Here is a 16296-nt window from a genome sequence, read left to right on the forward strand (position 1 = left end):
CTCCTAAACAAGGGAGTTTTCTCTCTTGCCTCCTGGCATAGTGCCTTGACTCCTGGCCTGTGGGGCTCTCTGCTCTGCATTTGCCCACATGGCCCGGGGCCGTGTGGACCCTCCACACAATGGCCTAATGCAGTGGTTCTCAACCTTCTAATGCCGCGACCCTTTAATACAGTCCTCATGTTGTGGTGACCCCCGACCACAATTATTTTCGTTGCTACTTCATAACTGTAATTTTGCTACTGTTATGAATCGTCATGTAAATATCTGATATGCAGGATGTATTTTCATTGTTACAAATTGAACATAATTAAAGCATAGTGATTAATCACAAAAACAATATGTAATTATATATGTGTTTTCCGATGGTCTTAGGCGAGCCCTGTGAAAGGGTCGTTCGACCCCCAAAGGAGTCGCGACCCACAGGTTGAGAACCGCTGTTCTAGCTCTACTGAGTCCTCAACTGCGCTTCTTCCAGGACTGGATTAAGGGAAATGGGGCTTCACTAAAGGGATGTAATTCCATGAAAATAAAGCTTTCTACCACATCTCATCTCCCGTGGGGGCCTCTGGAAATGCTTATTCCAGCAGCACCCCAAGAAACCCACTCGCACTAGCAACGGAGAAAGACCATCTATGCATTTTTCCAATAATAGTATCTGGCAGCCGGTTGACTGATGACTACCTGCCTCCCAGGAAGGAAGGCAGATCCAAGCCAAAGGAGTGTGGGGACCTGGCTTCCCTCCTCAAGAGACCCAGCCGCTAGAGGTGCAGAAGCTCCCATCTTTAGGAGCCTGTGCCTGTAACCCTCGGAGATGAGCTGAAAACAGAAAAGCATTTTAATCACTTTATGATAAAACTAAATTGTTGTTTTGGAGCACTGTTTGGAAATTGTGGCATTAACACCATTTGTTAGTTGGTTTTTAGGCACATGTAAGCTGTTTATAATAAAAAAAATGACACTTATTGCCTGGCCAGCATGGCTCAGTGGTTGAAGGTTGACCTATGACCCAAGAGGCAGCCAATCGATGATTCTCATTACTGATGTTTCTATCTCCCTCGCTCTCGGAAATCAATAAAGATATATTTTAAAATAAATTTTTTTTTTTTTAAAAAAGACATGTACCACTTTGCTCCTGTAATCTCCCTCCTCTTAAGAGGCCAGAACAAGGTGTTATAAGCTGACACATGGGATTGTGAAAAAAAGCTGGGGAAGAAACTGGAGCCAGAGCTCAGTAAAACTGGGTGTGTGAGTGCTAGGCAGAACTAGGTGAGGGTGGGGCCAGTGTGGCTTTGAAGGTGTAGATAGCTACCCTGGAGGGAATATGTTACTCATAAACCTTTTTAAGAGTTTTGCCTGGATGGCAGTGGACAGACATGACCTAATTTATTGGCCTTTTCAGTGGTCCATGGAGCCAGTGCTAGAGCATAACCCACAACTGTAGAGCAGAGAGAGCAGAGGGGTGGCTAGATGCCCCCGACACCCTTCCCAGGGGGAAGGCCACTGTCAGAAATGCCCCGCCCAGCTGAGCCCAGGGCTTTTTCTGTTCTGAGGAGCCAGCAGAGTTCTCACTTGGCCTTTGGTGATTCTGAGGGGAGTGCGAGCTCAAGTGCAAATGCAGTTAATTCAGCCGACAACCTAGACCTACCCTCTAACACGCATAGTCCATGTTCATGGACCTCACCAGCATCTGGAGGGACGGAACAGAAGCACACATAAAGTGCATGATGGCAATTTTTAAAATAGGCTGTAAAATGCCCTGCAGTTTAAAAGCCTAAAAATGAAAAACAAAACACAAGAAAAAAACTTGTTTTGCCATCTGGGCTCTGACACAATTTAAATAAAAATGCTGGCTATTTAGGGGATTTAATTAAAACCTATAAAATTGTCCTCAGGCCATCTGGGGGCCTCAGAGGATCCTGTCGTCAGAGCTCCTCAGCCCCACCATCCTGTACCCCTGCCTGTATCCCTCCTCCCTCCTGCCTGTATCCCTGCAGCACCTCAGGATGTTTACTGAGTGCTGCAAGCCCCTTGCTGGCAGTGAAGGCGGTCCTGTGCGAACCTTTGCTAAAGGGACAGCACTTGGGTCTCACTTAGATCATGAGCTCACTTGGTGTGACAGTAGGTGATGGAAATCATGGAGGGCCTCAGTCTGACCTCACACCCTAATATGCAAATCGACCGAACAGGGGAATGACAGGCAGAACGACCAGTCGCTATGACATGGACTAACCACCAGGGGGCAGACGCTCAATGCAGGAGCTGCCCCCTGGTGGTCAGTGCGCTCCCACAGGGGCAGTGTCACTCAGCCAGAAGCAAGGCTCATGGCTGGCGAGCACAGTGGTGGTGGCGGGAGCCTCTCTCACCTAAACTGCAGGCAGGCGGTAAGGAGCGAGGGGTTTCGGACTGCTAGAGCCCCGGACTGTGAGAGGGCACAGGGCAGGCTGAGGGACCCTCCCCACTACCCCCACACCCCTGTGCATGAATTTCATGTACCAGGCCTCTAGTATTTAAGAATTACATATACTAGTATTTTGAAAATCACTAGTCAAGTATTCCTGAAGAATCACAGAAACATCAGAGAGAGAGTCCTAATGCCTCTTTCTTTTGGCCAATTTGGATGGAAACCAGGCTGCTTTAGCCTTTCAGAACTCTCTGGGCTTCTATGTTGCCCCTCTTGAGCCATTTCCCGTTTTCCCCCATTGAACATAACCACTCAACCACCAGTGTGAAGAATCCATGACTAGAGTTGGGTTCAAGGAAGTGAGTTCACAGACCAGGATCTAACCAGCTCATGGATATTACAGTACTTGTGTTTCTGTGTAAGCCACACTCAGTGGGCAGTAAAACAAAATAAAAACAATGAAAAGTAAAAAGCAATTCTTCCAGGGACAGAAGGTCCTTTTGATCCTATTGATACGTGGACTTGCCAGCTCTCGGACTCTCCTTGTGGTTTCTTGTCCTACGAAGTTTGAAGAATAAAATTTGTGGACTAAAAGATTTTAAGCAAAGTGTGGAAGTTTATTGTAAGCATATACAAACTCCCCTTGGGAAGGGCTCTGCAGATGGGAAAAACCTAGTCCCCCAAGTCTCTTTGTCTATGGGTTTATAAATGCTGGTAGCCTCTTTGACTGAACATGAAACTTTCTAATTGGTCCCTTCCTTAATTTGTGTCCCCTGTGTTTTCCTAATTGGTCACTTTCCCCTTGTTCCTTACATGGTATCAGTTTCCAAATTTTAAAGCTTCAGAGCCCACTCAGTGCTCCCCCCTCCTCTTGTAAGATAAACATTCTAGCCTGGAGCCATCTCCTCCCATTACATATGCATTCCTCTCCTGTGGACTCCCCTTCTCTAAAACTGCCTTTCCTGTCTCTAAACTCCTTTCACTATCAAGCAATTTTAAAGTGGGAAAGTACTAGAAACAAGGTTTACTACACTGATGTCAGGCATGACCCTCTTGACTGTTCTTTGCTAGGACTCCAGGCTTTCCCTTCCCAAACAACAGTTTCCTGAGAAATCAACAGTGAAACTCACAGAAAGGTGAGGAGTGTGGGAAAGATGTGACAGGTGAAGTCAGTGCCCAGTGCCCAGGCAGCCAAGTTGGGATCCCTGCTGCACTTGAGAGTCATCCAGGGAGCTTATAAAAAATACCCATGCCTGCCCTGGCCCTGAGCAGTGGTTAGAGCATCAGCCCAGGTACCGAAGGGACACGGGTTTGATTCCTGGTCTAGGGTACATACCTGGGTTGCAGGTTCATTCCCTGCCCTGATGGGGGTGCGTGTGGGAGGTAACCAATGGATCTGTCTATCTCATCTCTCTCTCTCTCTCTCTCTCTCTCTCTCTCTCTCTCTCTCTCCCTCTTCTGCTCTATCTAAAAGCAATGAAGCCCTAGCTGGTTTGGCTCAGTGGATCAGCCTGAGACTGAAAAGTCCTGGTTCAATTCCAGTCAAGGACATGTACCTCAGTTGTAGGCTCGATCCCTGGTCCTGGTCGGGGCACAACCAATCAATGTGTTTCTCTCTCACATCGATGTTTCTCTCTCTCTCTCTCTCTCTCTCTCTCTCTCTCTCCCTCCCTCCCTCCTTTCCACTCTCTAAAAATCAATGGAAAACTATCCTGGGGTGAGGATTAACAACAACAACAACAACACAACAAGAACAAATAAACAAAGATAAATTTAAAAAAGCAATGGGAAAATATCCTCAGGTCAGGATAACAATGAACTCCCTCCCCCCCAAAAAAAGAAAAACCCACCTATGCCCAACCCGATCACAGACCAATTAAGCCAGAGTGTCCAGTGGGCCGGGCATTGGTAGTTTCTTAAATTCCCCAGACAGTTGTCATTTCAACCAGGGTTGAGAATCTCTGTGTTAGAGTCTGTGGGCCAAGACCTGCCATCACAAGAGGCAGGAAGACACAACAAATGGATCTTAGTGCACAGGTGGGCAGAGAGAGAGGAGAAGCAGAGTGAGGAGAGTGAAAGCAAGTGCACCCCCTTTCTGGACAGGTAAATCCCAGTGCCTGCCATGCCAACATGATATCACTCTTAGGTGAACTGGATGGCCGATAGCCCCTGCTGAGAAAACCCAGCACTAAGCTTTTCCCCGGGCAGTGCTACCGATTAGATGCCGGACTGGAGGGCAGCCCATCCACAGGTTGGCTAGAGCTGCATCAGGTGACCTGGCGTGGACAGCCATGAGCTTCGGAATCTGGACCAGCTGATGTGGAATGCATCAGCCAGTTAAAGAATTCAGCCTCAGCATGAGAGGGAATCGAAGGCATCCTGGAAGGATGGTGTGGGCTGTGGCATGCAAGCAGAGTGGGTAGATGGTCCCTAAAGCCATCTTGGTTCCCTGAGTCCTTCAAATTCCCGTTTCAATCCACGTGCAACCTTTCTGCAAAGCCCTCTCTACCACTGGTGCGCTGAGTGAGACAGACTCCCCCTCTCCACACAAAACGCCGACTCACCCGAGCATGACAGAGGCGGCAGAGCAGAATATCCAGGTGGCAGAAGCAGTAGCACAAAGAAGGGAAGAGCAGAACAGAGCGACTCCCAAAAGGTGCAGAAGCAAGAAAGAACCCACAGAAGGGCACAGAACGGGCATGAACCACAGTGCAGAATAAAGGGAAGGAAAATTCCCCTTTTGAGAATTTTCTGACAGGGAAGCAAAGCCTTAGCAATATAAGGCAGTGAGAAAATGCAGACTCTAAAGGATGACAGGAAAAGACAACAGGGATGGAAGAGAAAGGAGGAGGACAGCAATGGTCTCTCCCCGGCTCTGCTCTGTGCAGCTGGGAGACAACCCTACAAGCTGCATTTCCCAGGCTCTCACTACTGGTCGGCTGCTTCCAGCCGGCTTCAGCCCGGCATGGTCAGGAGATTTGTGGGCGAGAAGAAGGGAAAAGTCAAACTGTTTCTCCTTCTCCCCCTGTCTCATGGAGGACTTCTTGGTAGTTAGCGATTGTCTCTCCAAATCCCCAAGCGGGCCTGCCACGGTCCCAGTTTCTCTTGGGGGATCCGTGCCTGTGGACTTGGGTAACACCACCTGCTCCCTTTTCCTTTCCAGCGGGTGGAGTGCTAGAGCTGGCTTGTACTGACTCACAAGAGCAGGCTGGTAAATATTTAGGAATTTGGCAAGCTGGTTGTTAAACTGTTGCTAGCATCAAATTGGCCCATGCTAAAATCAGGGCTTTTTTAACAGATCAAGCCATGGTTTGATCTGTTACTCGTGAGAGCCAGTTACCAGCGCAGCATTGCCTCCAGGCCTCCTGCTGCTGCCAATCTCTAGTTTTCTCACTGTCCCAATTGGTTTCTCTGCCTCTTTTTATTACCATGTAACCGATTCCCTGCACTACATTCTGTTTTAAATAGCGAGTAGTTTCTGTGTTCATGGTGGGACCCTGATTACTATACCGACAATGAGCTCCTAAAGAGCTTTAATATGCTTTTATTGATTTCAGAGAGAGCAAGGGAGGGGGAGAGAGAGAAACATCAATGATGAGAATCATTGTTCAGCTACCTCCTGGGAATCGAGCCCACAGCCCGAGCATTTGCCCTGACTGGGAATCAAACGTGGATCTTCTGGTTTGTGGGTCGATGCTCAACCATTGAGCCACACCGGCCGGGCAGAAAAAAACAAACGCACACTGAGACTCTGTATCAGTGTTGGTTGCCTTCTAGAATCCATGCCCTCCAGGTGCCTCCTCCTTTCTAGTTTTGTTGTGGGCAAAAAAGTGTTCATTCCCAGGGGATGAATCATGATTGGTCTAAGCTTAGCATTTGAATCCTTTTTTGCTCAATTCCCTTGCAGTGATGGGTGGCCTGAAGACCTGGTTCTGGTCAATGAAATGTGAGGGGACATCTATTGGGATGGCCTCTGGAGAAGCTATTACTTCAGTAATAAAAGGGACAGAGGCAGTTGGCTCAATCCTGTCCCCTTTCTTCTTGCCTTGAACATGGATGTGCTGTTTGGAGGCATTGCAGACATCTTGCATTGCCAATACACCATGCTGATTGACATCCTACACACTACACCAGCCTGCAATTGCATACTTCCAGATGTCTTTTTATGTCAGAAAAGTTTATCCCCAGTTTGTAGAAGCCATGGTTTGATCTATTAATCGTGACAAGAAGCATCCCAAATACAAATCTTCAAACATAAATGGGCAAAGCTATGAATAGACAATTCATAAATCATGAAATGTAAATGAGTAGTAAACACATCAGAAAGTTTAAGGTCATTATAACCATTTTTAGAAATTAAACCAGTATAAGAATCTTTTTTCTTTAACCTACAAAAGTAGATTTTAAAAACATAATAAAACCATCAAGTGCTGAGAAGGGTGTGGCAAAATAGAGGCTTCCCACATTGCCAGTCAAGGTGCCATTGGTAGAACAATTTCGGAAAGCAATTTGGTAACATGCAACAAGAACTTAGAAAATACTTACATTATAAACTAATGATTTGACTTTGTGGAACTTACCCTAAGGAGACAATTTCAGTTGAATTAAGGATGTAAGCACAAAGGTTTGTCACAGATTATTTAGCATACCAATAAAAAGAAAAAAAATCAAGATGGCTAAAATACTGGAATGGTTAATTAAATTATAAAATACATGCGAGAAAATAGTATGCAGCCACAAAATTATGCTGACTAGGAGTCAATTTGGAAAGGTTATTTTTATGTTAGATGTTACATAAATAAAAATATACACTGTATAAAGTGAATGTGGATGAAAATAGTTTAATGTTCCTAAAAAGTTAAACACAGAATTACTGAATGTCATAGTAATTTCACTCCTGGGTATGTACCCAAAAGAAGCCCAAACAATCCTTATAGATGAATGTTCATAGCATCACTATTCACAACAGCAAACAGGTGAAAACAACCCAAATGTTCACCAACAGAAGAATGGATAAGCAAACTGTGGTATCTACACACAATGGAATATTATTCAGTCATAAAAAGAAAGGAAGTACGGATCCATGCTACAAGGTAGGTAAACCTCAAAAGCATTATGCTAAGGAAAGCAGACTCAAAAAGGTTCCATATCCATTTATATGAAACATCCAGAATAGGTAAATCCATAGAGACAGAAAGTGGATTGGTGGCCACCAGCAACTGAGGGGAGGTGGGAATGGAGAGGCACCGTTTAATGGGTTTTATTTTAGGGTGATAAAAATGTTTCTAGCCTTGTGCCTCCTTATCCTAATACCACTTGTTAAAAAACTACCCTTAATTGAATTGCCTATGTACCTTTGTAAAAAAAATCAATTTGAGATATTTTGGGGGTCTATTTCTGAACTAAATTCTGTTCCATAATTTATATGTCTTTTCCTTCACAAATACCATGCTAAATTGATTTTATAGAAAGTCTTAAAATCAAGTAACATAATTCTTCCAATTTTATTCTTTTTCAAAATTATTTTGCCTATTCAGTTCCTTTGTTTTTTCATAAAAATTTAAAATTTGGATTTCTAATTGTTCATAGCTAGTATATGGAAACACAGTAGATTTTGGTATATTGATTTTTGTATTCTACCACTTTGCTAAATTCACTTACTAGTTCTGGGATTTATTCTTTTCGGTAGATTTTCTTGGGGGATTGTCTTTCCTTCCTTCTTTTTTTTTAAAAAAAATATATTTTATTGATTTTTTTACAGAGAGAAAGGGAGAGGGATAGAGAGTTAGAAACATCGATGAGAGAGAAACATCAATCAGCGGCCTCCTGCACACCCCCTACTGGGGATATACCTGCAACCAAGGTACACGCCCTTGACCAGAATAGAACCTGGGACCCTTCAGTCAGCAGGCCGACGCTCTATCCACTGAGCCAAACCGGTTAGGGCACTAGTTGATTTCTGATACATATATTCAACCAAAGTTGAACGCAAACACTGGTACAGGGCTTTCAGCAAGGGATCCTCAGGAAGTCCCTACTTTGAGATTGGGTATTCTGCTTCCTTCAGACTGAATGCAGTACAAATTAGTGTTGGTATTAGAACCTGGCAGTCTAAGACTTGCACTAATGAAAGAATTCATTAAATCAATATAGAGGATCTACTAGAATGAGGTGCTCATTGAAGCCTGTGGGGTTTTCCTTGGCTACTCCTTACATAGAGAAAAGGACAGGAGAATTTTAGTAACTGCACCATTACTAGTCTTGTGGACACAAGGAAAAATATTGCATGAAAAAAAACACAATATCTTAATGACTCCAAGCTGAAGTGTGAAGACCAGGGATTGAGCCTGCAACTGAGGTATGTGCCCTGCCCTTGACTGCAATCGAACACGGGACCCTTCAGTCCGTGGGCCAATGCTCTTTCCACTGAGCCAAACCGGCCAAGGGCTGTCAAGCGCTTTTTTTGAATTAATTATTGTGATCATGTGTTTTTCTGCTTTACTGTAGACAGTTGATATAATGGTTTACAGTAATTTATTTTAAAATATTGAACCAGCCTTGCTCTTAAGGGTTAAATTGTATCCTCCAAAAATGTATATATATGGGAGTCCTAACTCCCAGTACCTCAGAATATGAACTTATTTGGAGACCAGGTCTTTACAGAGGTAATCAACTTAAAACGAGGTCTTTAGGATGGGCTCTAATCCAATATGACTGATGTCCTTATAAAAAAGGGAAAATTCGGACACAGAGACAGACACCCACGCAGGGAGAGTTATGTGAAGACTGGAGTTATGCTGCCACCGCCAAGGAACTACCAGAAGCTGGGAGACATGCCTGGAACAGTCTCTTCCCAAGTGTCTGCGAGGGAGGCTGGCCTCCCTGACTCCTGAGAACAGACCTGGAGAGCAGAGCAGAGCTTGCCAGGTGACCATCCCTCCCAACAGCGCCCCCCCTCCCTTCCCCACAGCCCTCCTTCTCCTTCACCTGATGTGCAATGCGTTGTTTTAAAGTTGAGACCAAGGCTAATTTGATATAAATGTAAAACACCCCATTTCTTTGGGGAGTTTGGTCCTTGCAGCCCTCTTTCCTCTTTCATTATTAGAAAGTCTGACACAGTGGAATGAGGAAGCTGACTCCTGTGATATGCTAAGGTGATATTTTAAATCCAGCCTTTAAATAGCGCCACTGGCAATGCCAATAAGGAAACATTCCTGAGAAGGAGAGGAAGGTGAGCCTGCGGCTCTCAAATATCACAGTCTGTGCAAATAACTAACTGCAGCAAAACAGACTCGAATCGCCTTAGCAAAGCTCTCAGCTAGCTGCTTCTCAGTTTTAAGGCCCAAGTATGCTAACAGGAGGAAAATATTTCTGACTAACCTTCACCTGAACTTCTTTGTCCTTCATGTGGTTTCTCCAGATCTTTCATTTCCTTTGTATTCCCTTACAGAAGTTAAGATCCATTTAATTAGGAATTGAGTACGACTAGGCTCCCCATCCCTTACAACCCTTGACCACAATCAATGTACAGAAACCAACCTAGCCATGACTACATTAATGTTACTAAAACACTATAAAGAAAAGGGCTGCAAAACATTCAAGTATTTTTTAAAAACAAATTATTTCAAAAATATGTGTGAAAGTTAAAAAGGCAAACATCTTGCATTTCTTTATTGTCAAAAGAAATGGTCAGCATTTAAAAAATTAGCTCATGGTCAGTAGAAATAGCAAGAGTTTTGTAGTGAGAAGAGGTCAGGGTTGGCTCTGTTACAAGTTGTGGGGGTGATCACTAACTTCTTCATACTTCATTGTGGGAGGCAGTACAGCACAGGGATTAAGTGCACATGGAGTTCACAGATCCAATACTTCCTGGCAGCTTTTTAAAAATTGATTGGGGGCGGGGGGGGGGGGGGGGGGGGGGGGGCAGGAGTCAGTCGCTGAGCGGCCCCCAACGTATCTCTACTGGCTGATTCTTGTATGTGCCCTACCCGGGGATTAAACCCACAACCTTGGCATTGGGACGATGCTCGAACTGAGCTACCCGGCCAGGGTTTCCTAGCAGTAGTATCTCAATCAAGTTACATATCCTCTCTAAGCTTCCTCTGTAGAATGGAGATTTAAAAAAAAAACACAACAACCCTTAACTCATTAGGCTGTTGTGAATTAAATGGGATAATGCATATGAAGAGTTTAACACAGAGCCAAGTGTCAATAAGTATTAACTATTATTACTGTTGTTATTAGCTTTACAAAAAGGTAAAAATACCTGCTTTATCAGATTACGATGAGGATAAAAGAAAATAGAAAAAAAGCTAAGAGAGTTATAATGTCACAAAGCCTAACAAGGACACTCTCTCCAACCCTGGGATATGGAACTGTGATCTAGTAGTTCCATGTGTATTGCCCACGGAGACCAACCCACAGGAGTAAGTAGGCAGGAGAAGGGGTCTGAGAGAAAGATCTCCCCTTGGTTTAAAGGAATTGACTAAATTGGATATTACTGGACAGTGCAGACACCCCAGAGATCCATGTTCGTTTCAGACCTTGTTACATGAGGTACACTCAAGCCTCCAGAACTGACTCCCAGGCAGTTCTCAGGGCCCCCTCCCAGGCCACAGGGTTACCTGAGGAAATGCTACATTGATATGGACACCTTCACCTTGCAGGATTTACCACCAACCACAGTGCGGAGCCATCGGGGCAGAATCCATTTCTTTTTTTCTCTGCTGTATCCTCACAGGGTCTGGCATCTGATGTTTCCTGAAAGTCTGTCTCTTAGCCAGAGGCAGATTCACAGGCTGGGAGCGGAGGGAGCAGGCGGGAAGCTTAGGAGAAACCGGAGACCTGTGCATCTGGCTTCCAATCCCTCTAGGACGCGGTAGCTTCCACCAGCTTCCACCCACTTCACCGCTTTGGTTCTGCAGTCCCTCTGAGGACTGCGCCACAGCTCAAGGACACCAGTGAAATCATTCACAGACAACTAAGTTCCGGGAAAGCCTCCTGGGCTGCAATCCTGCCAGTGAGCAAAGATAGGCCAAATCTGGACATGCCATTTTCAACGGGACTACGTCAGGCTCTGTAACATCTTATACTTAAACGTTTTTGACATATTGATATCTCTTCTGTGAGCTGATATAATCTCCTGGTACTTTCCATATCAGTTACATTTATGGGATGTGGGTGGGTGGGAGTGGGGGTGATAGGTAGGTAGTTGTGTTTTCCAAAGACTTGTAGAAAGTAAGACACTTTTCAGAATCGATAAATAGGGATTCAAATTCTCAGCCATTTTTCTTCACGGTGGCTAGAACCACAGACTGTGTAAGGCCTGAGAAGTCATGCCCAGGTGAATACCTCCAGGAAAAAATCCTGTCCACAATCCAACAAGAAGTGGAACTGTCAGGTTGGATTTTAAATGGCAATTTCTATCTCCTTAACTGGCTCTGAGAATATGTCTATAGCACGAATCTTACACTCACACAAGAGAATAAATGTAACACAGAGATTATAGTGCATGACAGGGTTCCAAGGAAGGAGAAATCTTGTGTGGTTGGGCAGAGGATGTTTGAAATATACGGGAAGGCAAAACAGAGTCAGAAGTGGGGAGAGAAGTGAGGGACTGCAGGAGCCCTTGACTTGAGCCAGTGCAGGTCATTAATTCCTCTAAGTATTTATTGGAGGCCTATTACATGCAAGCTCCTTGGTTGTCCCTGGTGTCCCCTGTCCTCTAAGCCATGAAATCCTATGCCCTCCCCTCATCTGCCTTCCCAGAGCCTCCAAGGTGGCATGTGCCCAGCATGAACCCTTGCCTGGCCTGCAGGCCTCCTCTCCCTCAGGCCTGACTTTCCATCTTGGCAGTGCTGGGCTTGAGGACGAGAGACAGGCTCTCCCAGCTGTCAGGGCAAGCCCATGCCTTTCGTAAACATTTACTGAATGGCCCAGGCCAGTGTGGCTCAGTTGGTTAAGCATCGCCCCATGCACTGAGAGGTTGCCAGTTCAATTCCTGGTCAGGGCATATGCCCAGGTGGATTCAGTTGTCTGTTTAGGGTGTGTGTCCCTGGTTGGAGTGTGTGTCTCTGGTCAGGGAATGTGGGAGGCAACTGATCAGATATTTCTCTCTCTTTCTGTCCCTTCCTCTCTCTCTCAAATCAATAAAAACATATTTTTTTAAAAAAGCAAACATTTACTGAATGTTTACCATGTGCCAGAAGCTGCATCAAGCCCTAGAAATTCATCAAAAGGCACAGGTTTTTGCTCATTTTCTTCCAGCTGCTGAGCACATGCACAGATGTCCTGAAGAAAGTGCCATGATAGCATCGGCGCTATTCTGTGTTCTGCTTTTTCATAAAACAATGCCACATTTGCATCTTCCCCACAGTTTTATATATGATATAAGCCTGAGGTAGCTAAACAACAACCAAGGTAGTCAGGAATATAGAACTACCATATCACTCCGGGTGAGATATAATTATCTCCTCACAATTGTCCTTTGTAAGGACTGTGCTCTATTGGACATTTAGATTTGAAATTTCCAACTATACTGCTATTATAGGAAATACTGCAATAAATATCCGAGACTATATTTCTTGTTTTTCCTCTACTAAATTATTTCCTCAGGAAAAAAATATGGTATAGTGGAAAAATATAGGCTTTGGAGCCAGACAGATTTGAGTTCCAAATCCAGCTCTGCCACTTATGAACTATGTGACCTTGGGCAAGTTCCTTAACCTTGCTAAATTTCAGTTTCCTTTCTACACAAAGTCATTAATTAATAACACTCACCCCAAGGGATGGTTGTGGGATTATTCAATGCTGATGGGTAAAATAGTTTTGAGATTGGTCTGGGATTAAATTCTGGCTCTCTCGCTTAACTTGGACAAGATACTCAATCTTTGTAAGTTGTTTCCTTCTCTGTGAAATGAAAGTTAAAGTGTGTACCTAATGAGGTTACTTGGAGGATTAATTAAATATGGATAGCATGTTTAGTACTGTGCCTAGTATACAGTAAGAGACCAATAAATACTGTTATTTTTTATCGTAGTAATTACTATTATTATATAAGAAGGAAGCACTGAATAAATGTGTTGGTGTGGCCATTTTCTTCTCCCTAATCTCCTACTAATGAAAAATATCCAAGAATTGGACTACTGGGTCAAGGGTAAGGCATTATGTACAGGTATCGCTTTACAGTTCACCAAAAGGATTGTATTCAATTTACAACGCCACTAACAATACGCTGAATCTATCCATTTCACTGCAACCCCACACTAGTTTTTTATGTTATTTTTAAAGGTGCAACATGGTATCTTGTAGTTACTTCCATTTTCATTTCTTCATTTCTGTGAGGGTGAATGTTTTCCTATAGTGTTTTTGTTTACTGTTTGGATATCTTCTAGCATGAATGATTGGTTTCTACCTTTGCCTATCATTTTGAATTTTGGTGTTTTTTCTTAAAAATTTGAATAAACTTTATATATTAAAAACATTATAATATTTAATGCAAATATTTTCCTAGGAAGCTGGAGGGAACAGGGGAAAGTACTGTGTGTTCAGGATCCTTTCTTAAATGGGGCTGTCTGCCGTCTCTGCTCGAACTCAACTATTCTCACTCCTTTAACATTCATCTCTGGACATCTCTGGCCTTGCATGACACTGTAGTCTACAAAATGGTTTTTTTCTGGTTGTCTTGTAGACTCCTCAAGCCTAGCACGGCTATTGGTAACTGAAATCATCAGCTGTCCCCCAACCAGCAAACTTCCCAAACTTCCTCATTTGGTCCCTTATTATCTTAGCCAAGAGATCTTGAGACTGTTTTTCAATGTAGTAAAAAGGCCTCCCAGAGTCTCAAATAATAATCTTGAATTATAAGTCACATGTTCTGACTTTTGATTTGGAAAATATGATGATCATACATATCAGGAAAATAAGCAGAAGAGGCGGCCAAGTTGACACGTTATCTCAAGCCTTCTCTGCATGCCAGTACCTGCTATTAAAACCAATGCACATGGGTCGGTAAGCAGAACAATCCCATGGAGACTGCTATCCAGCGACAGGTATTTGGTAGTGGGATCCAGGCATTGGCCAGGGAAAAGAATGCACTAGATATAATTCCCTTGAGCATTTGGCCCAAGTGCCTACTTTCCTTAAATCTTTTATATTTAATATATTTATACATACATATACATATTTAATATAAAATATATTTTATATTTTTAAAATTTGGGGTAATTATTTTTAATACTTTAATAGTTAAAGGTATTAATTTTTCTATTGATGTTCCAGTTAGGATAGGAGTGCCATGAAATCAGAAAATGTGTTTTAGCCTTCCTGCTGAGCCCATTGCCTTTGCCACTTATGTGTAGTTGCAGTTCCCACTAAAGTCAGCTGACATGACCACCAAAACCTGCTAAAGACTAAACACAAGGCAAGCATCAGGTCGACTATAGAAAGTCAAAATTCCGTTGAATCAAAATTAAAATAAAGAATATTACTATTTCTTTAAAAATATGTTTTTATTGATTTTAGAGAGATAGGAAGGGAGAGAGAGAGAAACATTGATGTGAGAGAGAAACATTGATTGGCTGCTTTCTGCATGTGCCTATTGGGGATGGAGCCCAAAACCCAGGTATATGCCCTGACCAGGAATCCAACCCATGACCTTTCAGTGCATGGGACAACACTCAACCAATTGAGCCACATGGGCCAGGGCAACATTACTGTTTCTAAGACTATATAGTTCATGAGAAGCCACGTTGGTAATATCCAAAATGGAAGCTCCCCTCCCTCCCGCTAGTTCCCAATTCTCCCCTCAATTTCCCCGAATACATAGCACTGGATAACTTAAGCCCCATCCTCTGCAGAGACAAGAAACACGTCCAAGAACACACACTGAGAGCAACAACTCTTTCTTATTGCTTTCGGACTATGTGTTGAAGACAAACTGCATGCAGTTCTAAAGTTCTTTTCAAGGTTGGGTGTGCCTGTGTATAGTGCACGTCCATATGTGTAGGTACATGCACGTGGGTGTGTGGGTGTGGACAAACTGTTCATGAGGAAACACTTAAACACTGTCTGAGGAAATGATGGGGTGTATTTTTTGAAAGGCAGAGTATGATGGTGTGAAAAACACATCTTCAAACTTCAACTATTCATTTATCCCCACAGGAGCCAGTGGAAAAGAAAAGACGGGGCTTCAGGCCCAGGGTATTCTAACTGTTTTTACAACAAAGACCAGCTAGGGGTATGCTATGTGAAGAATATCTTTGGGGAGATGGGCAGTGAGAAAACTGATAAGAGGTGGAAATCTAGAACTCACATCACCACCACCACCACCAACAACAAATATCACTCACAAACAAAGCAGCTTCCCAAATCACAGTCGTTGCCACATGCTTTTTGGGCTGAGAGTGAATTCCTTTCCACAGTCAACTGAGCAGGCTTTGGGTGGTCTATTCCCGCACCAATTCCAGGATTTAAGCCACACTCCCCCATCAGAAAAACTGGTTAATTTACCTCCCAGGTTGTAAACTCTTGATTTCAATCCCTCACCTCCAGCACCGCATAGTAAGGTCAAGGGTGAAATTCCCTGGCAACTTCCCCATAGCACCACCAGCAAGGAGCCCCACCCATCCCAGCCTACTCGCGCATCCCAGTCCCAGCCCGGTTCACTCCGGACAGTTTGGCAAGTTCCCGGAGCTCCAGCCCTCGGGGTGGGGAATCATTTCGCCTCCGGTGAGAGGTCAGCCCTCCCTGGCCCCGCTGACCTTCTGTGTGGGGCGGGGAAAGGTGTTTCTGCGACCGAGAGAGTGTTGGGCGAGGAGCACCTGGGTGCGTGCGGCCAGGATTCCGCTCCACGCGGCGCAGCGCCCTTGTCCCATTTCACCCGCCGGCCCGGCCCG

General features: G+C 44.1%; 1 long non-coding RNA gene across 1 annotated transcript in view; it reads right to left on the reverse strand.

Annotated features, from left to right (window-relative positions):
* Positions 1–9903: 9903 nt before the first annotated feature.
* Positions 9904–16296, reverse strand: part of LOC106724150 — a 7947-nt gene continuing 1554 nt past the window's right edge. The window contains exons 2-3 of the long non-coding RNA XR_001359903.1: positions 11061–11199; positions 9904–10277 (exon numbers count right to left, since the gene is read on the reverse strand). This is a non-coding gene — a long non-coding RNA (uncharacterized LOC106724150). The remainder of the gene's footprint in view (positions 10278–11060; positions 11200–16296) is intronic.

Source organism: Myotis brandtii, unplaced genomic scaffold (assembly GCF_000412655.1).
Source record: "Myotis brandtii unplaced genomic scaffold, ASM41265v1 scaffold738, whole genome shotgun sequence".
Classification (NCBI taxonomy): Eukaryota; Metazoa; Chordata; class Mammalia; order Chiroptera; family Vespertilionidae; genus Myotis; species Myotis brandtii.